The sequence below is a fragment of the Cyanistes caeruleus genome, chromosome 12, assembly GCF_971803275.1.
Source record: "Cyanistes caeruleus chromosome 12, bCyaCae1.hap1.1, whole genome shotgun sequence".
Taxonomy (NCBI): domain Eukaryota; kingdom Metazoa; phylum Chordata; class Aves; order Passeriformes; family Paridae; genus Cyanistes; species Cyanistes caeruleus.
In genome coordinates, this window is record NC_141712.1 from 1,508,530 (window position 1) to 1,529,201 (window position 20,672).

At 44.4% G+C, this 20,672-nt stretch overlaps 1 long non-coding RNA gene across 1 annotated transcript; it reads right to left on the minus strand.

Moving 5' to 3' along the window:
- Positions 1-2,256: 2,256 nt before the first annotated feature.
- On the minus strand, positions 2,257-6,315 carry LOC147650782 (uncharacterized). Its single transcript, XR_015275358.1, has 3 exons — positions 6,238-6,315; positions 3,624-3,716; positions 2,257-2,570 (listed from the first exon to the last, which is right to left on the minus strand). It is a non-coding gene; the product is annotated as an uncharacterized LOC147650782 (long non-coding RNA).
- Positions 6,316-20,672: the final 14,357 nt, after the last annotated feature.

Genomic DNA, 20,672 nt, shown 5'->3' on the forward strand with positions numbered 1-20,672 from the left:
AGAGCAGTGCCCTGGAGGGGCAGCCCAGGAGCCACAGCGGCCCCACGCAGCCACTGCGGCATCACCCGTGGCTAACAGGGGAGGCATCGTGACTACCACAAAACCCCAGCCAGGCACAGGTGGGTTTGCCAAGCACAGGTGGGTTCACCAAGCAGCTCCAAGGAAATGGAAGAATGACCCTAGAAAAGCACAGAAAAGTTGCAATTTGCTGTAGAAGGTGAGCCAGGCGCTCCTGTGGGGAAGGGCCACGACTCTGCCTGTGAGGTGTCAGGCAGTGCCAGCACAGAGCAGGTGGGAAATGGGACATTTACTGTGCAAACAGCACAGGGTGCTGCCTTTTTACCCTTACTTATGTACACACCAGCACAAACTGCAGGGAAATATTTGATTCTTGTGTTTCTTTCCAGGAGGTTTTTCACAGAAGACACTCCAGGCCCTGCCAGACAAAGCGTTCAGACACATCTTTATCAAAGAGTGACACGGTACAGTCAGCCTCAGCACAGGGAATTACACTCCCCCCTTTCAGAAGGAGCTAATAAACACCTCTGGGGGAGACAACCATTGCATGCTTTGCCTCTTATCACCCACCTGTCCCTCCTGCAGAATGCCAGTGATCAAACCCAGCCAACACTTCAAACCTGCTGTTAGAGCATTGAAAGAGTAGAGGTAAGTATTACCAATTCCCTCAGAGCTGAGGCCATAAATCCATTTTTTTTTTGTAAATGCTGGAAGTCAATTGGTATCATGCAGTTAAAATCCTGTTTGCTGTCTCCAAAACAGACTCTAACCCACAGCCTCAGTACCTCTGGCCTGCTGCCAGACACTTTAAATACAGGGAAAAATATCGGAATTCATTACTGCTATACAGAATTCTTCATTGATTAACAGGGAACTTATGACTATTTCTGTAACCACAGTCTAGCCATTCTAATCAATTTTCTCCACCTTTAGTTAAGAAAGCTATTTCAACTGTGCAGAGCAGCAATCAGGAGTAGCATTTTTTTTAAATGCACATGCAAAACAAGACCTTAAAGCATCGTGCCACAACATTACAGAGAAGAGCATCCATGGACTGCAGAGCAGGGCCACAGCATTAATTGACTACTGCACATTTAGTTATTTGTGAAATGGAGCTTCCTGTGTTTATTGTGCAATGTTTGAAGGTCTAACAAGCTGTGGATAATTGGGAAGAAACAAAATCTCCTGACTTGTAAGACACTGAGAGGTGTCTTGTATACACACTGAAAAACTTCATGAGAAGGTATGTAAATAACACTTTCAGCATATTTAATAATTAACATCCCTGTGGCATTTTCCTGTTCAGCTAAAAGTTGTTACTAACTATGCCTCAGCAATTCTTTGTTTTCCAAGCTGCTGTCTCTAAGATTCAAAGACTGAAGGAGTTCTGCAGGACTTCTGCACTCACCAGTTTAGAAGCTATTACTCATTCAAGCTGCTAAGCAGAAAAAAGTCAATAGGAATTGTATACATTATGTATTGTCATTACATGCTGGCATGATTCCCTTGCAGAACAGATTAGGCTACATCTCCAACATGTTGATTTCCTAATAAAGCATATTAATTTGTCTATGACAGTTATTGCCTTGAACCACCACAAATTAAGGATGAAATAAAGTATTTTATTTTTAACATTTTCATTTATATGCTCATCTGTTGAAGTACAGGCATTATTTTCATGCGAGTTATGATGTGGGTGAATCAGATTCACTTGCTTGTAAAGTCTTAGTAGCTTGTAATTAAATTTCTTATTTTATATGCAATGCAGGGCAGAGATTTACGGTGTGTGCACTGTCCTGGCATGTGTGCAACTTCACTTGCAGACCTGCACAGCACAGCCACCACAAACCTCTGTTTTTACCCTTAATTCTCCAAGTCACGGCCGATCAGCCCTGGGCTCCCAAAGAGGAGCAGAGCCAGGAGCAGGGGGTGACTGGCACAGGTGTGCTGAGGCCATCCAGCTCTGAGCACCCTGACTCTCACACACACACACAGAGCCCAGCATTGCTGCCTTTGGCTCCTGGTGCCCGTGGTGAGCCCACAGCTGCTCCCAGGGCTGGGCTGCCAAAGGTAACCAGAGCGGGAAATGGGCACGGCTGAGCAGAACACCCCAATAAAACATCCAGAGCATTTATCACAGCTCAAACTGCAAACCTCCCCCAGGCACGAGAGGCAGAGCAGAGCCCTCCAGTCTGAGCAGCCAGCAGCCAGAATTTCCATCAGCTTTATTCCCTCACAGAGCAGGAGCACAGCCTCAGCGATGGGGACACATCTCCTCTGAGATGCATTCTGCTCACAGCTCCTGCCCCCAGAAATTCAGTGTCAGAGCACAGCTCCCCATTTTCATGTTCCTGTCTCCTTTGTGCCCAGCTGGAGCAGGAGCATGTTTCCAGCAGGTACAGGAGGGAGGCCACAGGTGCACAGTGCCAAGCACAGCAGTTCCTGCCAGTGGAAAACCAGCTGTGGCCATGGAGCGACACCAGAGCTCAGCTCCCACTGTGTGCGCCTGGAACCAAAGCAGGGTGACTTCATACACAGGGTTGTGCTGCCATCTGCAAAGCAGTAGGTAGTGGTCAGGGCAGAGTTCAAGTGAAATAAAAATCTATGGCACTTTAGAGTAAAATATCACAGACAGCTGGAGCCAAAGTCATGGAGCATCGCTAAAGAAATATTCTGGAGAAGGATCTTTCCTTTCTAAATCATGCTGCAAACAGAAGCTTCTGAAGGCAGAGAAGCCATCAGATCACAAATCCTTTCCCTCCCAATTATAGACCCCTGTAAGGTATCAGGAACACCTCCAGCTTTCTCTTATTTTCTCCAAAGAAACCCCACTCTGGATGAGCCCTTCTCTCCAGTGACAGCAAATCAGGGACATTAAGAACCTGTGGCCAACCTGTCTCTGCTTCCTTCTGATCATTTCAGCTGATCTCAGAGCAGCCAAGATTTAGCTCCTAAGCATTTGATACTTCCACTCTGACATGAAACACATCAGAAATTACACTATTAATAATCTCTCGCACTCGTCACCCATTGAAGTGTCAACCTTTTGACAGCTGAATTGCCAAGGTTGTGTCAATAAGTGATGTTAATAAGTTTTTCCATAATCCTTCATGGATCCACTGGTTGCTAGGCAAACTTTTATTCCAGCATTACATGAGATGAAGAGGTGCAAAAAGACATATTAAAAAATGGCAAAGTCGTCCCCCTTTCCCAGAGCAGTTTAACAAAAAAGCCATTTACAAAATCAAGATGAAACAGTGTAGAAGTTACCGGGGACCTTGATAAGGGGAAAATATTTTGAGTTATGCACCATTTGGCTGAGTTTTATACAACAAAATATTTATCAGAAACTTTGAAACAGTAATTTCTTCCTGAAAATTCAACAAAGCAAAACATGGGTATCTGCCAGTTTCCATCCAAATTCCTTCAGATCCCTAAATATCAGCACAGCTGCATCAGCACCTAAGGGAATAGTTGGGAAGTGAGGCACTATTCACAGGAATCTATCCCCTGGTTCTGACCAATATTTGCTCTGGGGTATGTACTTAATTTATAAACATTCACTTTCAGACATGTCTTCATTTTCTGGGTAGACCTAAACTCACCTGAGTGGCTGCACTGTCTGAACAGTGCCTTCATCCCAGAATTCCCATTCTTACAGGATCTGCAGCTACGGCTTCATGCCCTTAAAGGGGGCTCTGTCAAGTGGCAAAACACAAAACAAAGACCTGTAATTAAGTGTCATTCACCTCAATCCCCCTGTGCTCCAGCAACCCCAGAGAACAGCCCCTCTCCCTTTTTTGCCTGGCTTTAAGACCTCCAGCCTGCCCCAACCTCCCCCTTGCTCCTGCACCACCTCTGGCTGCTGACAACCCTCCTAGACCCAGCGGAAGAAACGCATCTTTTCTTCAAAAAGGAGATTAAAGGATCAAAATCCTCTGAGCACCAGGAGGTCTCTCACTAGGAGGCTTGGCTGCCCTGAATTATTTCCTTTCTTGCAAGTCTATGAAGGTTATTAATCCTTTCCCATTAAGCCTGTGCTGCCCAGGAGCCCCATTCCAGCCTGCCATGGCCAGGATGCCCCATTGCACAGATTTGCTGCCTGCTCCATGCTCTGGAAAGCTCTTGCTCTTCACTCCCAACCTATCTAAAATATTTAATGAGAACTGGAAACAGGCACCAACGTTTAGTTTGTCTCCTGAAAAACAAGGGGGAAAACATATGGGTAATATGCAGCCTGTTTTGCAAAACAATAACGAAGCATCTGGTAACTTCTCCAGGAAAAGAAATGGAAGCTGAGGGGGTATTTTGCAGAACTTGGAAGCGTGCATGGGATGGTGTGCTGTTATCCAGCATGTGTCTGAACACACAGTCTCCTAGCACAGCTTGAGGAGAGCTATTTTGTGTATTCATTGTAAATCTCTGGCAAGCACAGCACACGGCCACTCTGTTGCTGGCAGCAGGCACAGGAGCCAGCCCAGACAGGAGGTGTGCCCAAAAATGCAGAGCCATGGCTTGTGGCAGAGCCATGGGCAGATCACACCTCACTGTGGCACAGCCAGCAGGGCAAACCTCTCACAGGCCAGTAGATTTTTGCCAGATGGGGTGATACACCTATCCTAAAATTCAGGATTAAACTTCATTTAAACTTCATTTAAAGTTCAGCATCAAGTGTAATTCTATCTCCTGATATGACAAATAAGCAAATTCAGTTTGTGTGATTGAAAACTGAGGCATCAAAACTATGCCTTCCAGATATCCCTTTTATTGTATTACTACACTCCCCATAACCATGCATAAGATGCCAAATTTAACAAGCAGTACATGTAATACATGACATAATGCTCACATCCATGTATTAGGTAGGGTGTGTTGAGCCACAATATCACAACAGACTCAGGCTTTCCTTAGCAATGGAAGAGAAGAGCACTAATTAGAGAGCTGTGGGAGAATTGAAACCCAAGTTGTTATAGAGGACTATAAAAAGTGCTGAGAGAGATGAGGACATGCAAGCAGAATACGCTCAGCAAGGACACGATCAAAGGCAGGACAAACAGACTGCAAACACTGTAATGTGCAAACACCTCCAAGGTGTGCTGAGGATCTGAGGAGCATCCTTCTCACAGAGGAGGCTGCAGGCACATTTGGCGTGGCCTAATTTGCCAACAGATCACAGCCAGCTAATGGAGGCATTCCTCAGAGCCAGGCATGCTCTGCTGGGCTGGGCTGGCAGGGGAATGAGAGCTGCTCTCCCTGCAGCCACCCTGGCTCTGCTCCACCTCCAGCACTGCAGGTAACACAAGGCTGGGGCACACAGGAGCCCGGGGTGGGGAGCCATGAGAGCCATGAGAACACTCAGCTAGATGTGTCCACCTTGGTGTGGGAAGGGCCAGCAGCAGGTCCCAGTTCAGGTCCCAGCTCCCACCGAGGGCAGGAGCAGTGCTGGGAGGGGGCTCAGCCCACACTCAGCTCACCCAGGGCCAGGCCCTGCATCCCACTGATCCCAGTGAGCACCTCAGAGGCCCATGTTAACCCCATCTCAGCTGAAGAAATGTTTTCTTTTAGGTGCAGCTCATTTCCCAAAACAATCCTCAGAAACGCCCAGCCTCGGATGCTTTTCCACAAAGCAACAACCCAGCTCCAGATTCCCTTTTTGTTCAGGAAATTCCATGGGGGAATGGCAGAAGGGAACAGCCAAGCTACAGAGCTTCTGGGGGTCCAGGTGACCTCCAGCCCCAGCTGTCAGGCAGGAACTGCTGCCACATCAGCAGCTTTCCCTGTCCCCTGGATGTCCCCACCAAGAGCAAAGCAGCCCACACTGGCTCAGGAGGGTCCCACACCCATTCCCCAGCTGGACCTCATGTCACTCTCTGTCCCTGAGCCTGTTTGATCTCTCTGCACCCATCACTAGAGACAGACCCTTGAGCTCTGAATACTTGTGTCCTTTGAAAATTAGAAGGAGGGGAGGTGGCAGTTTTAAAATCTTGAGCCTCAACCCAAACCAGTCTTCTGTACTGTGCCTAAGCATGCAGAATTCCAAGGAAGAATTAATTATTAATATCACAATGTAACAAGAGCTGTGGTTTTTATTCTCCTCACAGCTGTCAGGGAGGCACAGATGCAGCAGCACCTTGTGTAATTGGAATCTCTATTTCACAAACAGTGCACTAGCCTGTGTTTTATCTCCTCTGATCCCTGTGTAATACAATCAAGGCTCACCAATCAAGGCTCCTTCCCCTTTGTTTGCCCTTCAGATGCTGCAGAGAGCCTCTTCTGTGCCCTGCACAGTGAGAGTGTGTGACACAGCTGCATCACAGAGAGCTTTTGTCCTGGCTTTAAGGTATCCCCAAAGTGCCAACTGGCAGCACATTCCAGCCTGGCCAGGTGCTGTTCTCCAAAAGATACCATTATGTACCAACTATTAACAAATCAACAGATTTCCTTTGTGCTCCTTGGTACACAGAATTTAAATACACTGCAGAAGGATGGCACAGAAACAGAAACACATCTAGCTGCCAGAGCTGACACATGAACACAGCCCTGCTGAGCCAGAGAGGGATGGGAGCACACACAGATCTTGGGGAAAATCCTTCAGCCACAGCCAGGGCAGAGGCCATCCATGGGCACACTTGGAACTGCAGAGCATCAGCTGCAGTGCAAACCTTGTCAAATCTCACCCAGTCATGGCATTTCAAAGGGACATATTTGGTGTGAGCATTTCAAGCTCAACACTTCTGCTGTTTCTGGGAACCTCCCTGGAGGAAGAACGAGCTCATTTTGCCTGGGCTAATTCCAAATTTTCACAAATATTTTTCTTTAAGATCAGGATACTTTTTTATTTTTTCCAGGACATTTTTTTACTTGCAGATTAAGGTGAGTGCTGGGAAGCAAAGAGACAAAGACACAAACAGCTTTAGTTTTCATGATAACCTGCCTGATTTTGAGATCACTTTATAACTAAAGTTCATGTCCACTGAGTATAAATATGGATTGGGTGAACAGCCAGGAAAACAGTGTGGATGATGTGAGGAGAGAAGATTGTTAATGATCAGTGCTGGAGACTGTATCAGGCTTGCAGGTGAGCTGAGTAACTGCAACAGGAAAACCAGGACTGCCTGAGCACTGCTTTGGCTTCAGACACAAGAGGAGCAAAGGCTGTGCTTGGATTCAACCACCTAGAGAATGGACTTGTTTGACAGGGAAGGAAAAGCAAATAGGATTTGGGTAAGTGAGGAGCAGAACATGTGTCCAAATAGCACATCCTAGGCACAGAAACAACTTCATTATTGTAGGAATAGGGGAAAAGGATGTCTAAGCACAATTAGTAAACTAATTAAAGCAGCTATCAGCAGTTATGAAGTTAATTTACCTTGAGCAATCCCCTGGTAACCCTGCAATACAAAATCAGGGCAGTTTTGGAGGTCTCTTTTTCTCAGGGACTCACAGCTGGGTCTCACAGCTGGATCTGGCCCAAGCGGGCATCTCTACTGCCCTGAGCTGTGGCCACCTTTTTTCACCAGCCAGCCGTGGCAGAACGAGCAGGATTTCTGTTTCCTTGGCCAGGGAATCTCTAAAGGTGGGTGAATTGCCCTGCACTGGGCTGGCTGCTCTTCTCTTGGAGCCCACAGGGCAGTGTGAGACCCTCTCTGCAGTGCAGCCAGCCTGGCTCCCCCCTGCCTCTGCCCTGGGTCTTGCCTTCCTGAGCACCTTCCCCCTCTGCTCTCACAGGCCTGGAGGGAAGTGCAGCAGCAAGGAGATAAGGAGCCTTTGGATCAGGTCTGCATTCCCTACCAAGTCCCAAGAGCTCAGAAGCTTTCAGCTGTATCCTATTCACATCTTTTCCTTGTCAGACATCCCTTGATGAGAACAGTGTCTGACAGGAGGGGAGGAAGAAGGAAATTACACAGGCAAAACAAAAGTGTAATTAAATTCCTTCTGCAGATGAGCAGATCAGGTCTTGGTTGTTACTTTGCTTCTTTCTGGCACATTCTGGACAGTTCTTTAAGGAACTCTGTTAAATGAAGCTCAGAGGGCAGGTTAAGGGTTCCTTTTTCAAAGGAGTGGCAGGAGTCTGGTCTCTCGTTTCACTCCACTGTCTCGTGCCATTTGCACCAACCTGAGCATTGATGGGGGGGAAGCACAAAGTGTTTTTTTTCAGGGCTCTGAAATGAAAGCACCAAGGCCATGGCTGAATTATGCAGGATGAAAGCACACTTCCACCCAGAGCCAGCCTCCCTGGGGTGTAGTCCTGGGCTGTCTCAGCAACTGCTCTCAGCATCACAAAATGCCAGCTGACTGATACTGTTAGTGTTCCTCAGGCCCCTCATCAATCACAACTGGAGCCTTTCCCAGTGAGTTACTCAGGGAAACAAGGCCATTCTTCCTGCTCATCCTGCTCTGGAGATTTTCAGCAGCTCCATTATTCAGAATTAGACAGGTGCTTTGTTTCTCCCCTCGTACAACTTCTAGGTACAAACTGCTTTTGATTTAGCACCCAGATTGAATCCTTACCCCATCTCAATTTTCTAATTGGAAAAAGGCCTGAGGCAAATTGAAGGAAAATTGTCCCTGATTCCTTCTCTCAAAGTAAAGCTGTGACATATTTAAGAAGTACACAGAGGATGTTGAGAGTGAGGTGTTTTCAACTCTGCCTGCAGAAAAAAGACCATGAGGTCCTGATGAGAGCACAAAGTGATGCCACACTGGGCTGCTCTGCTTTTGTTCATGGTTACTGGGCAGAACAAACTGAAAACATTCCTTACACTGGGGACAGTAGAGCAACTGCAGATATTTCACCTGCAGCCAGAACATCACCCTGACATTCCTGGAGTGCTTAAACAGATATAGACAAACTCCAGAGGCTAAATACAGTTAAAACAGGTTAGATCTTCTAAGAAATAAAATGCAAATTACTGAACTAGAACAAGCCTCCACATCCCATGTCCAACAAGAGCAATACTTTTGCTCACTTTCTGACAATTTATTTGCAATATGTGCAACCTGACACAGTGCAAGGCTGCTTTGAAATGTGATGAAATAATCATTCAAATTCATAATCTGACTGCCCACATGGAAATGTTACCATCCCTTTCAGATACTTCAGCTACTAAATTCTGGTGAGCAAATTATCCAAAAAACTCTTAAAGGCTCAAAATAAGCATTATCTCCATTTCTTCTAAAAAGAAAATTATGTCTGATTTTCTCTCAGTATTTCTACTAGCTGAAAGCTGTGCTTTATTTTGAGGGGCATAAAAAAGGAAGCAGCAAAGTTTTAAAGAAACTGTGAACTTCCTTGAAAGCTGGAGAGAAAAGGAAAGAAGTGAATCTTTCAACTCCAAAATGCAACGTAGACAGCAAATCCCCAGCATTTAAACTAGCAAGGACTACATAATTTTGCAATCAAGATTACTGCATTGGCAGCTTTTTTTCTCAAGTTTTAACTTGATAACATTTAGCAGAGATTTCAGAAAGTATTTATTTACATGGAGGTTTATCTTATTTCTAAGATACTTGATTATTTTATTGGCATTTGGGCTGGGTTTTTTAGCTAATAGGACAATGACAGTGATAGTTTAAAAAAAAAATCTTTAGTTATAGCTACAGTAGAGGAAAACTCTCTGAATGCCATTTAATTTCCATGACAGAGTTATTTCTGAAATCCAGACTCCAAAAACTATCAATTTAATGCCTTAGATGGATTTTCATGCACTTAAATTAATGACTTAAAATGGTAAAAAGTGTGCTCACACAAAACTAACGCTCAATCACTCATGACCATGAAACTGACCCTTACAAGGGGTCAGCAGGGTTTTCCCAGGCTGAGGAAGTGATTTACTTGAGTGATCCTGAAGAGGGGGAACTCCAGCTCCAAGTTCTGCCTTGTTTGCCCTGCTTTAGCACCTCACCAAAGCTTCTGGGGCAGCAGTTCCTCATCTGAGAGGTGGAACACACCCAGGGCCTCTGTGGGAACACAGGGCTGCTCACTTCCACATAGCAGCTCTGGGAAATGCAGCACCACAGAGCGATTCCTCAATCAATCAGCCACAGAGTTAACTGGGGTTGTTTAGGGAGGCCTTGAGGATAAAATGGGACAGCTCCACCAGCAATGCAGCATCCTGGAGGACACAGATTCCAGGAGTTCTGTACCCTGAGCTTTGGGAGAACACCGTCCATGCAGCCACATGGATGGATGATGGATGGATGGATGGATGGATGGATGGATGGATGGATGGATGGATGGATGATGGATGGATGGATGGATGGATGGATGGATGGATGGATGGATGATGGATGGATGATGGATGGATGGATGGATGGATGATGGATGGATGGATGGATGATGGATGGATGGATGGATGGATGATGGATGGATGGATGGATGGATGGATGGATGGATGATGGATGGATGGATGATGGATGGATGGATGGATGGATGATGGATGGATGGATGGATGATGGATGGATGATGGATGGATGATGGATGGATGGATGGATGATGGATGGATGGATGGATGCATGGATGGATGATGGATGGATGGATGGATGATGGATGGATGGATGCATGGATGGATGATGGATGGATGATGGATGGATGATGGATGGATGGATGCATGGATGGATGATGGATGGATGGATGATGGATGGATGGATGATGGATGGATAGATGGATGATGGATGGATGCATGGATGGATGGATGGATGATGGATGGATGGATGGATGATGGATGGATGGATGGATGGATGGATGGATGGATGATGGATGGATGGATGATGGATGGATGGATGATGGATGGATGGATGGATGATGGATGGATGGATGGATGAGGGTTATGGTTGTCTGCAGTGAAGTAGAGAAATGTCAGTCTGTGGAAACAACAGGACTTGAATTGGTTGGAAGTTCAAATGGAGAAATTATTGGGATGGAGTTTGCTTTGGAAAAAACAGTTTAAAAAACTCTTTATACCTCTTTCTCTAAAACTAAGATTATATTTGATCTCAAATGTAAAAAATCATATTTTGTCCAAGAGTCAAACTAATAGCAGCATAATTCTTAAAAAAAAAAGAAAATTGAGAGTTACAATCAAACTGTGGTTCACAATCCCTCCCATGAAATCCTGACAATAATTTTTATTGCCAGTAGCAGCAATAAATGATTCTCTATCTTAGCTGCGAAGGACATGCATCGTATATGATCCAAACAATTGCCAATAACATGCAGAAAAGAAAGGAAAAAGCATTATCCAGATTACTAGAGCAGCAATCTGCTGTCACAGGTTTATACAGTACAACCTGTAGAAATATTCATTTATCTCTTTGCTTAATGCAATGCCTAGTACATGAAAATGATACTCTGCACCATCTTATTTACTACAGCCAAGAAGGTTAATGCAGGAGAACATATTAAAGGTCATTTCCATTCTTCGAAATAATTAAGTGTAGCACTTGTAAAATCCTTTTAGGGAGATTTGCAACAGAAAATGCTTTTAAATAACTCCACGGGTTACTGCATTAAAATAAATCCTCAGACAGTGGAGGCTGGACAAAGAACCTGGAATAAAACAGCAGCTCCCATTTGATAGAGTCCCAAGTGTCTTGAGTTTCCAGACCAGCAGTGCCCACTGCTCTTGTAGGCCCAATAGGAACATTTTTTATGTGCTTACAACTAGATTAATTCAAGATTTCCATATTAGAACAAACCTTTAGTGGACTGTAAATACAACACATTCTTAGCTGTCATTTAACCAGATCTCTCAATGGCTCCAAAATACTGAGGCCTTTAAAGGGAAGTTCACTAAACAAGAGCAGGAATCAAGCTGAAAACCCCATGGTCCTGTGGTGCTGGACCCAGAAACTTCTCTTGTCACCTTGCAGAAGAGGTTTGGTTTATCTGGAGCAGGAAGAACTGTCAGAACTCAGCAGCCAGCCGGGAGAAGCTGGGTCTCGACCAGTGAGGAAGACCCCAGGCAAGCCCAGCACTGCTGGCATGGCTGGAGCCATTTCCTGCCTCCCTTTGGGGGGGATGTTTTTCTTAGATGGGGCACTTTTAAAAAATTGTTTTTAATACTCTTTGTTCAGTGTTGTCTCCTCTTGAGGTAACACAGCTAAAATACACAAAGCTGGTGATAATGACAGAGATGCACAGAAAAAGGGGGGAAAGCAAAGAGGAGGCTCCTGTATTTTAATCAGCAGTTGCAGCACACATGGCAGGAATCATTGAGCCTCCACGTGCAGGAAGCACAGGAGAGGCAAGCATATCTTCCCTAAATTAGGTCATAAGAGGAGCAATGGGATGTGTCAGAATTATGAGGTGGAAAGGCTCCAGCTGTGTAACATTTTGGTGGTCTCTGTTAGTGCTGGCAGCTACAGGGACGCTGCCGTGCTTGAATTACACCAGGTGACATTCCCAAAGCAGTGACAAGCTCATAAACACTACAAATCTGCTCCCCAGGTCCACTGAAACGCTTCAGGAGCCTCAAGCTGCCCACAGGGACAGCGTGAGCCCCAGCAAAGCTCTGCTGGTGCTCGCTGGGCATCAGCTCCCAGCAAAGAGTGAACTGCAAACAGCCCATGGAGAGGAGCCAGGGACCAGCTTCTGCTTGGGAAAGCTTTTCATTTGGTTAATTCATCATTTTCCAGACTCAGTAACCACCTGCTTCTGCATAAAAGCCATGAAACCCAAATGGAAAAACCAAAGAGATGGGAAGTGTCACCCTGTTCTTTAAACATCCTCAAGCTGTTGGCACTGGTGGGGTCAGAAGATGAGTGAATGCTGCCTGCTCATTGATCCTCACAGCTACACTTCCCCCCATGCAGAGCAGCAGGGTCTCTGCCCACACCCACAGCCCCTCCAAGGGCACAGTAACCCTCCAAAGAGGGGCCAAGATGCCATTGAGAGGCTTCTCCTTCCAGCACAAGTCACTCTGGCACAAACATCAGGAATATTTTCCTGCTGAACTCTGCTGTCAGCTACAGGCCGTAATTTCTGCCCTGGAACACATTACAAGCATAATGGAGAACACATAAATGAATGCACAATCATTACAGATATTTATATGCATCCTGCTGGTGAGAGATCATGCCTATAATTTATATGTGGTAAAGCCACAAAATTATGAAGGTCTTCCTAGCACAGCCATTCATAATCCAATGGGAATCCATTACATTTTTATTTCTCGTGCTACAAGAGGCAATTTATGACTGTCTGTATTTCACATTATGTTTTAGAGGTGATGATAATGTAAGAGCAGCCTGACCTCAAAATGGAATAACTGATTGAGTCAAAGAGCCATTGCACAAAATGTATACTTGGTTTCTTAAACAAATAAGCAACTACAGCTTTTTTAATTTCTGTAATGGAATTCACTTCAGAAAAACATTTTCTTCATATTAATTTATCTTATTTAATTTAATTTTCCTTTTAGGCACAGAGGTCTAAATTTATTTGATTTCCTTAATTCCAACCAAACATACAAATTCAGGCTCTTTCAGAAATATTAAAATACCTCATTCTCTGGTTTTTCAGTCTGGACCTCCCCAGTCCCCTTTGCAGTCACTACTGAGCTGTTTTCAGCCCAAATGGAAATTTCATTACTGATACTATTTATCTGCTTCCTTATTGTGTTGTGAGACATAAACTCTCAGTGTATTTACATGTATTTAGGAGTTACTGTGGTGACACTGCTAAAAGAGGCCAAGAATTAATGTCAGAGTTGTCACACCTAACTGCACAAAATTTGATGGGTTTGAGTTGTACTAATTCCTTCTTAGAACTGAAATAATATTTGTGATAACAACTATTCTATGTCCTCTGCAGAAGTGTTACTTTACCAGTGCTGTTGTTGTGAGGTTTGTTATTATTTCCAGGGATAAATGTTCTATTACAAACATTTGATTCCCTAACAGCAATATAATTCTGTTCATACTTTTGCAAACCCACCACATTTTCAGAATCTCAAGTCTCCAGTATTAAGGATAGCATTGCCATATTCTGGTAACAGTTTTTTAAAAGCAGTAAATTCTGTTCTCTCTTGAAGGGCTGCCTTTCTGGGGGCATGAGTATTTCAGAACAGATCCATAAAAACTGACAGCTAGCTAAACTTTATACATCTTGACCTCACTAAGAGTCCTGTTTCACCTGCAGTAGAGCCATTTATTTTGGCATCATGTGTTACACAAGTCTGGGTGCAGTAAAATTACCTTTAATAAGCCAGACTATATTTTAAAAGAAGATGAAATAATGGCTATAATATTTAATGTGTCATTTAACTGTCATATTAATAGTAAATCCATCAGTAAAAATGACAGAGCTACAGTGATTTAGCAGTCACCAATCCAGGCCATCAGAGCTTTATGTTAACACCAGCAAAGAGCATTTTGGGGCCAAGCCATGTAATTTCTCAGATGGAAAATTACTTTCCTGAGGTTCCTGAAGTTCTACAACTACGTGGGACTTGTAATGAGGCTGCTCAGATTTAGTCAGGGTACCAGAACATGGCTCTAGCAAGGGTAAAACTTGATGCCATTTTCCAGATTTCACTGGGATACCTCCTGACAGACTATTTTCATTTTTTTAAATATCATTCTGACTACACAGCATTTCACACTGTAACGGTGCTTTCTTTTCACATTAATCAAGCCTAATGTTGGGCAAAGGTACAAATTTATTTCTTACAGTGTGATACCTGAATTGCACCTGAATGTTTCAGGGATGTCAGCCCCAAGCTCTCTCAATTCACCAAGGACAACTCCAATTGCCCCAACATTTTCCTTTCCATGGAAAAGCAACAGCTCCAGTTCCACGTGCCCTGCTGTCCCTTAGATCATTGAAAAGGCCACCAGTGCAGGTTTAGCAGATGCCACATGGCTCATGTGCTTGAAACCCCTTTTTCCCCCAGCACTGGGCATTGCTCCCAGCCTCCCAGAACAAGGGAAAAGCTGCACAGTCCATTACAAACATCCTGGGCCATTTGATCACTCAGATTAGAAACCCTCCAAAGGTTACCCATGAAAGCACAGGGGTTTACCATGACCTGCTTTGGGCTGTGTGCTCTGTGGAAGCTTTTGGGACTGAAGCTGCAGCCCTGGTTCCAATCTTTAGTACTGACCTCCCCCATTAACAACTTTCATGGCCACTGGGCTCTGCTCAAAAATTCTGTAGCCTCTGGCCACAGATAACCATCCACCAAGCAACCTTAAATGTTATCCTCTCAGGGTTAAAAAAGTGTGTTTAGGATTGCTTTGCTTTCAGGTCACATTCTTGCATCCTTCCTGAACTCTTGCTTCCCAGGAGATTCTGCCCAGTGATGGATTCAATGTGTTTTTCCTCCTGTTCTTTCAGGCTGATTCATTCATCACACTAGGTGGGGTACATTTTTTGAGCACTGGAATGAGAGCTGCTCAGCACAAAACAGCATGTGTGAAAGGGAAAACTGTGCTGAAAGCAGGCCTGGGGTAGTGCTGGGGAAGAGAAATGCACAAAATCCTCTCTTATCAAACCCAAAACTTTGTATCAAGCAGCTCACTGCACCTCCCTCTCAAAATCTCTGGAATCTCAACTGATGTTCCAATTGTTATCCTACATTAAGGTTTACTCATATTAATCTGGAATATTGGCCAAAATTTTCAAAATTTTCTCTCATCTTTGCTGAGGGAAGGCATCAGGAAAGAAAACTGCTCCAGCCTGGGTTGGTGCTGTCTACACAATGAACACAACACCATAAACAGAAACTAGTGCAAGTCATTTTCACATCACTTTTGATAGACTTTTCCCCATATATATTCTCTGTATCTACACTCATCCTCTTGGCTCTCCCAAATTACTGCCAAAGAAGAGCTTTTAGAAAACAAGACCAGCTTTCTTTGCAACCAGAGTGGTGCACATCTATTTAAGATACATCTCACCATTTACTTTTCATATTAAAACCAAAAGGAATTGGGATGTAAATAACTCACATCAAATAACAAAGCTACTCCCAAGATGAAGTAAATGTAAAAACTGAAGAAATCTCCTCTTAAATCAGATTAAATTAATAACAGACTCTGCCTTTGCAGGGTACAGAAATACATCCTTGCTAGAAATTCCCTGGTCATGAAAGATTTGGCTCTTGTAAGTCCAGCTGTGAGTTTGGGACTGGTCACAAGGCCCAGGGCACAGGGTTTTCATCTCCAGGGGCAGTCACAACTGCAGTGTGCACACAAACAAACCCATTGCTTAGAACTCAGCTTGTTCATACCCAGCAAAATCACAGAATGCATTTTGAGTTCTGACCTAAAAAGCATTGTTGAATTACTGGCATAGAAAAAATTAAGCCCTAGAGATGAAATCTTTCTGCTGCTGTTGATTTTCATGTGTCACTAACTTACATGATCTGTTATTTAATCTACCATCACTGATTTTATTGGGCTAATGCTGATGATTTTTTAAGCTGTTGTTAAATACAGAAATGAAGACAGACAGCTGTCACAGAGACACTAACCAGGCAGAAGGGGTGTGCCCACTGAAGTCCTATCAGCAGGGTGATTACCATATCTTGGGGCAACAGCTCCTCAGCAGGGGTTTCAGATATAGGCAAGGGGAAACACAACCCTTATCTGTTGGAGGAAGATGATATACACAGCAAAGGCTATCTTGGATCTCCTCCAAGATCTCGTATTTCTAAAATTCATTAGTATTAAAATACTACACTAACACAGAAAAACAATTTACTCCCTTTCCTTGCATTCTGCTTTGTTTCTGCAATAGCCAGTTTCTGAGGCATGGAAAAAACACCCCAACAATCCCAAAAGAGAAAAGCCAAAGGTACAAGTTTGCCATTCTGCCACAGTCTATACCTCCCTTCAGCAAAGTCCAAACACAATGTGCTTCCTGACCCAAGCTTTGTTATACAACGGAAATCCTTCCAACAGAAGGATAGATGGGTCAAAACATACCACAACTATTGCATTCAGAGAGAAAAAAGTCCCCTTTCCCACCTATTATTCTATTCAAATAGTGCTTGAGAGCACTAGTGGCACCCAGGTTGTGTGTAGGTGGGTTTCACTGAATGTCTTCAGAGAGCTGAGAAATGGGTTGGTCATTTTCTCATCAGTAAAAATCTGCTCTTGTGACAAAGGAGAGGGGACAAGACATTCAATAATTAATCCAGTAAGTGAGCACTTGCAACAAATGCCATGGGAAAGCCCAGCTGGGACTCTGGCTCTGCCCAGCACCACCAGTGCCAAACCAGTGTCACTGGGGGCTGGGCAGTGACAGGGAGCCCAGCAGGGAGCAGAGCACCCCACTCCCAACTGCATTTGGGGTGTTCCTCACTTGCTCTCCCAAGTTTCAGGATCCTTTGGCCCTGGATACCCCCACAAGCAGAGGATGGAGGAAGCAGCACATGACACAAACACAGCCCTGAGGAGTCAGGGAGACCAGCACTGAGTACATCTCAGCAGTATCCCCAATGTGTTCTTCTTTCTTTGACTGCTGATGAAGTTCTTTGTGTGTTCCTTTATACAACAGAAAGCAGCTCACACTACATAATGCACACAGCAAAATGTTACCAATCCAATTAAAACCAGAAGTTACCTTCTGCTTTCCAGAAAATGAAGGCAGCAGCTGATTTTAAGTGGTAATAAAAGCCTTTGAAATCACCATTGTAGTTCTTACCACTTTCAAAAGATACCCTTCCAAGTCATATCAACCTCCAAGAGCAAAGCCAGAATTCAGATTGCCTGCCTCATTCCAGCAATGCCATTAAAGGAAATGGGACTGTTCTTCCCACCATGGGGCACACAGTAAGTTGTATTGTCATAAAATTCTGTGTCACACATCAGGATCCAAAATGAAAAATCTAAGCCATCCCTGAAGAAATATGACCCACAAAAACCAGGAAATCAGTAAGAAAATCACTAGGAAATAATATTTGAGATTTTCAGAGACAGATTTTTTTCACAGAATCATAGAATTGTTTAGGCTGGGAAAGGCCTGAGACCATCAATCCCAACCATTTCCTCAGCACTGCCAAAGCCACTGTGTCCCCAAGAGCCACATCCACATGGCTGATAATTCCTCCAGGGTGGGGACTCCAGCTCTGGCCTGAGCAGCCTGTTCAGAATCCCAGAATCACTGACTCTGGAAAATCCCTCCCAGCCCAAGGAGTCCCAGCTGTGCCCAATCCCCACCCTGTCCCCAGCCCAGAGCCCTGAGTGCCACCTCCAGCCCTTCCTGGGACACCTCCAGGGATGGGCACTGCAAAGCTCCCTGGGCAGTTCCAATCCCTGAGCTCCCTTTCCATGGGGAAATTCCTCTGATATCCCCCCTGAGCCTCCCCTGGCCCAGCCTGAGGCCGTTCCCTCTCCTCCTGTCCCTGTTCCTGGGAGCAGAGCCCGACCCCCCCGGCTGTCCCCTCCTGCCAGGGACTTGTGCAGAGCCAGAAATTCCCCCTGAGCTCCTTTTCTCCAGGATAAAGCTCCAGTTCCTCAGTCCCAGTGCTTGACAACTCTTTCAGCAGTACTCAGTCATAGAATTTAACACAAAATCAGTTTTAAAACTTAATTAAGCTACAGCAGGGTAAATTGCAAGATAAAAATGTTGTCCTGTTGCCTCCAACGCCTTTCAGGAGTGCAGAAATGAGCACTTTGTAGGCCAAGGCTGGCCTGAAGATTTCATTTGCACAATGTTCAGCACAACAGGGCCCTGTGCCACCCTGGACATCACAATAACTTTCCTCAGCAATGGTCCCAGCAGGTCCCACCATCATTTGTGGCGCTACACCTCTGTAGATGAGGTGAAGCTGAAAGGAGGTGGTTTAGCCCTGAAAAACAGAGCACCAGGAGCAGACTCTACATTACCCTTTGGTCAGGAGGTCTTTGGCACGCACATCCCATCAGGAAATATTTTTGGCACTGAGTAGGCCATATCTATTGTGGCTGGGGAAAGTCAGGAAAGCTGGATTCCATCACTTGAGATTCCCTGGTCCCGTGGCAGGGGCTGCTCCCTCCTGCTCTGCAGAGGTTTGAGGGCACAGTTCTGCAGAACAGAGCAAGCTGGAGGTGCCACAGTGGGAAACAGGGCAAGAGTAAAACCTGAGGAGCTGCAGAAGGAGCAGGAGAAGGATGTTGAGTGCAGAAAAAAGGAGGAAATGCAGTGTACTGGCTGAAAAATGAGGAGGTGATAAAAGAATCCCCAAACAGCAACAGAAAACACAAATTCTCAGCTTTGTGACAGAATATCTGCAATCATCCAACCTGCACCTTGTGTTTAATGCCATCAGTTCCCTCCAAACCAGCATGTCACACCACTGCCAGCCAAGGAACCTCTCAGCACCTCAGGCTCTTGGCTGCACCTCAACAGAGCTGCATGCAGCCACACTGCTCCTCCTGACAGACACAACTTCTTCAGAAACGGCTGCAGAAGTTCTCTGCCCCTCCAGCAGTAGCAGAACAAAGCAAAAAATTGTTCCACCCCTGAATTCTTTGTATTCCACAAACAGTGGAGTTATGATGGTGACTCTATCTGTGCCTCTGTATGAACAGGGCACACAGCAGAGCAGGCTCAATTTGTCATGTGCTACTTGGTCTCTTGCCCTGAAAGCCAAAACAAAACCTGGAATTTCTCATTGCCTGATCTGTGATGCATTCAGCCTTTATTGAATAATCCAACTCTGTGGCTACACTTGCTCTTCACTTTCCTCTACTTCCAAACTGTCAAATCAAAATACTACTACTACCACCACTACTACTAATAATAATAATAATAACAATAATATCAATAATACCACTACTACTACTACTACTACTACTACTACTAATAATAATAATAATAATAATAATAATAATGTAATTTTCATGTATAACTCAAGACACCTGCACTGGCCAATTACCACTAAAGAAGGACAATTATATTTTTATTATTATTACTATTATTATTATTATTATTATTATTATTATTACTATTATTATTATTATTATTATTATTACTATTATTAACAACAACAACAACAACAACAATAATAATAATAATAATAATAATAATAATAATAATAATAATAATAATAATAATAGTAAAGTGCAAGTTTTTGCACACCTGTTGTTTCCAGCCTTGGTGAAGGCTGTTTATATTTGCATTTGTGTAATAATCAGAGATCAATTCTGCTCCAATAAAGTGATTTATCATAAGAAACCTGACTTTTTTTTACCTCAACCTGCCCACAAATGCAGCCATTGGGTACCTGTCCTGTTAATCTCAGTGGGACTGTGAAACAAATCTCCTTTTTGTAATGATAGCAACAACTCTTTTTTTTTCCTCCAGGTAAGACAGGACAGAAAATCTTTGCTGTGACAGGCAGAGAGTGCTTGTGAAACAAACACAGACAGATGTGATTCTCTATTTTAGCACCAGAAAAGCTGTCACTTGCTGGGCATCTTCCAGACAGTGAAATCCCAGGCAGCCAGGCTCGCTCCCACTCCACTGAAACTCTCTCTCCAAGCACACACCTCTGGTTTTCTCCCCACACCCAGCTGGAACAGCCCCCAAAGCATCCCCCAGCCAACAGCACATTCCAGGCTGTTGACTCACAGCATCCTCTGCCATTTTTAACTGTGCTCCAGTTTAATGCTCACATTTCAGAGCTCTTCTGCTCTCGTTTGCTCTGTGCAGCCCACAGGGATGA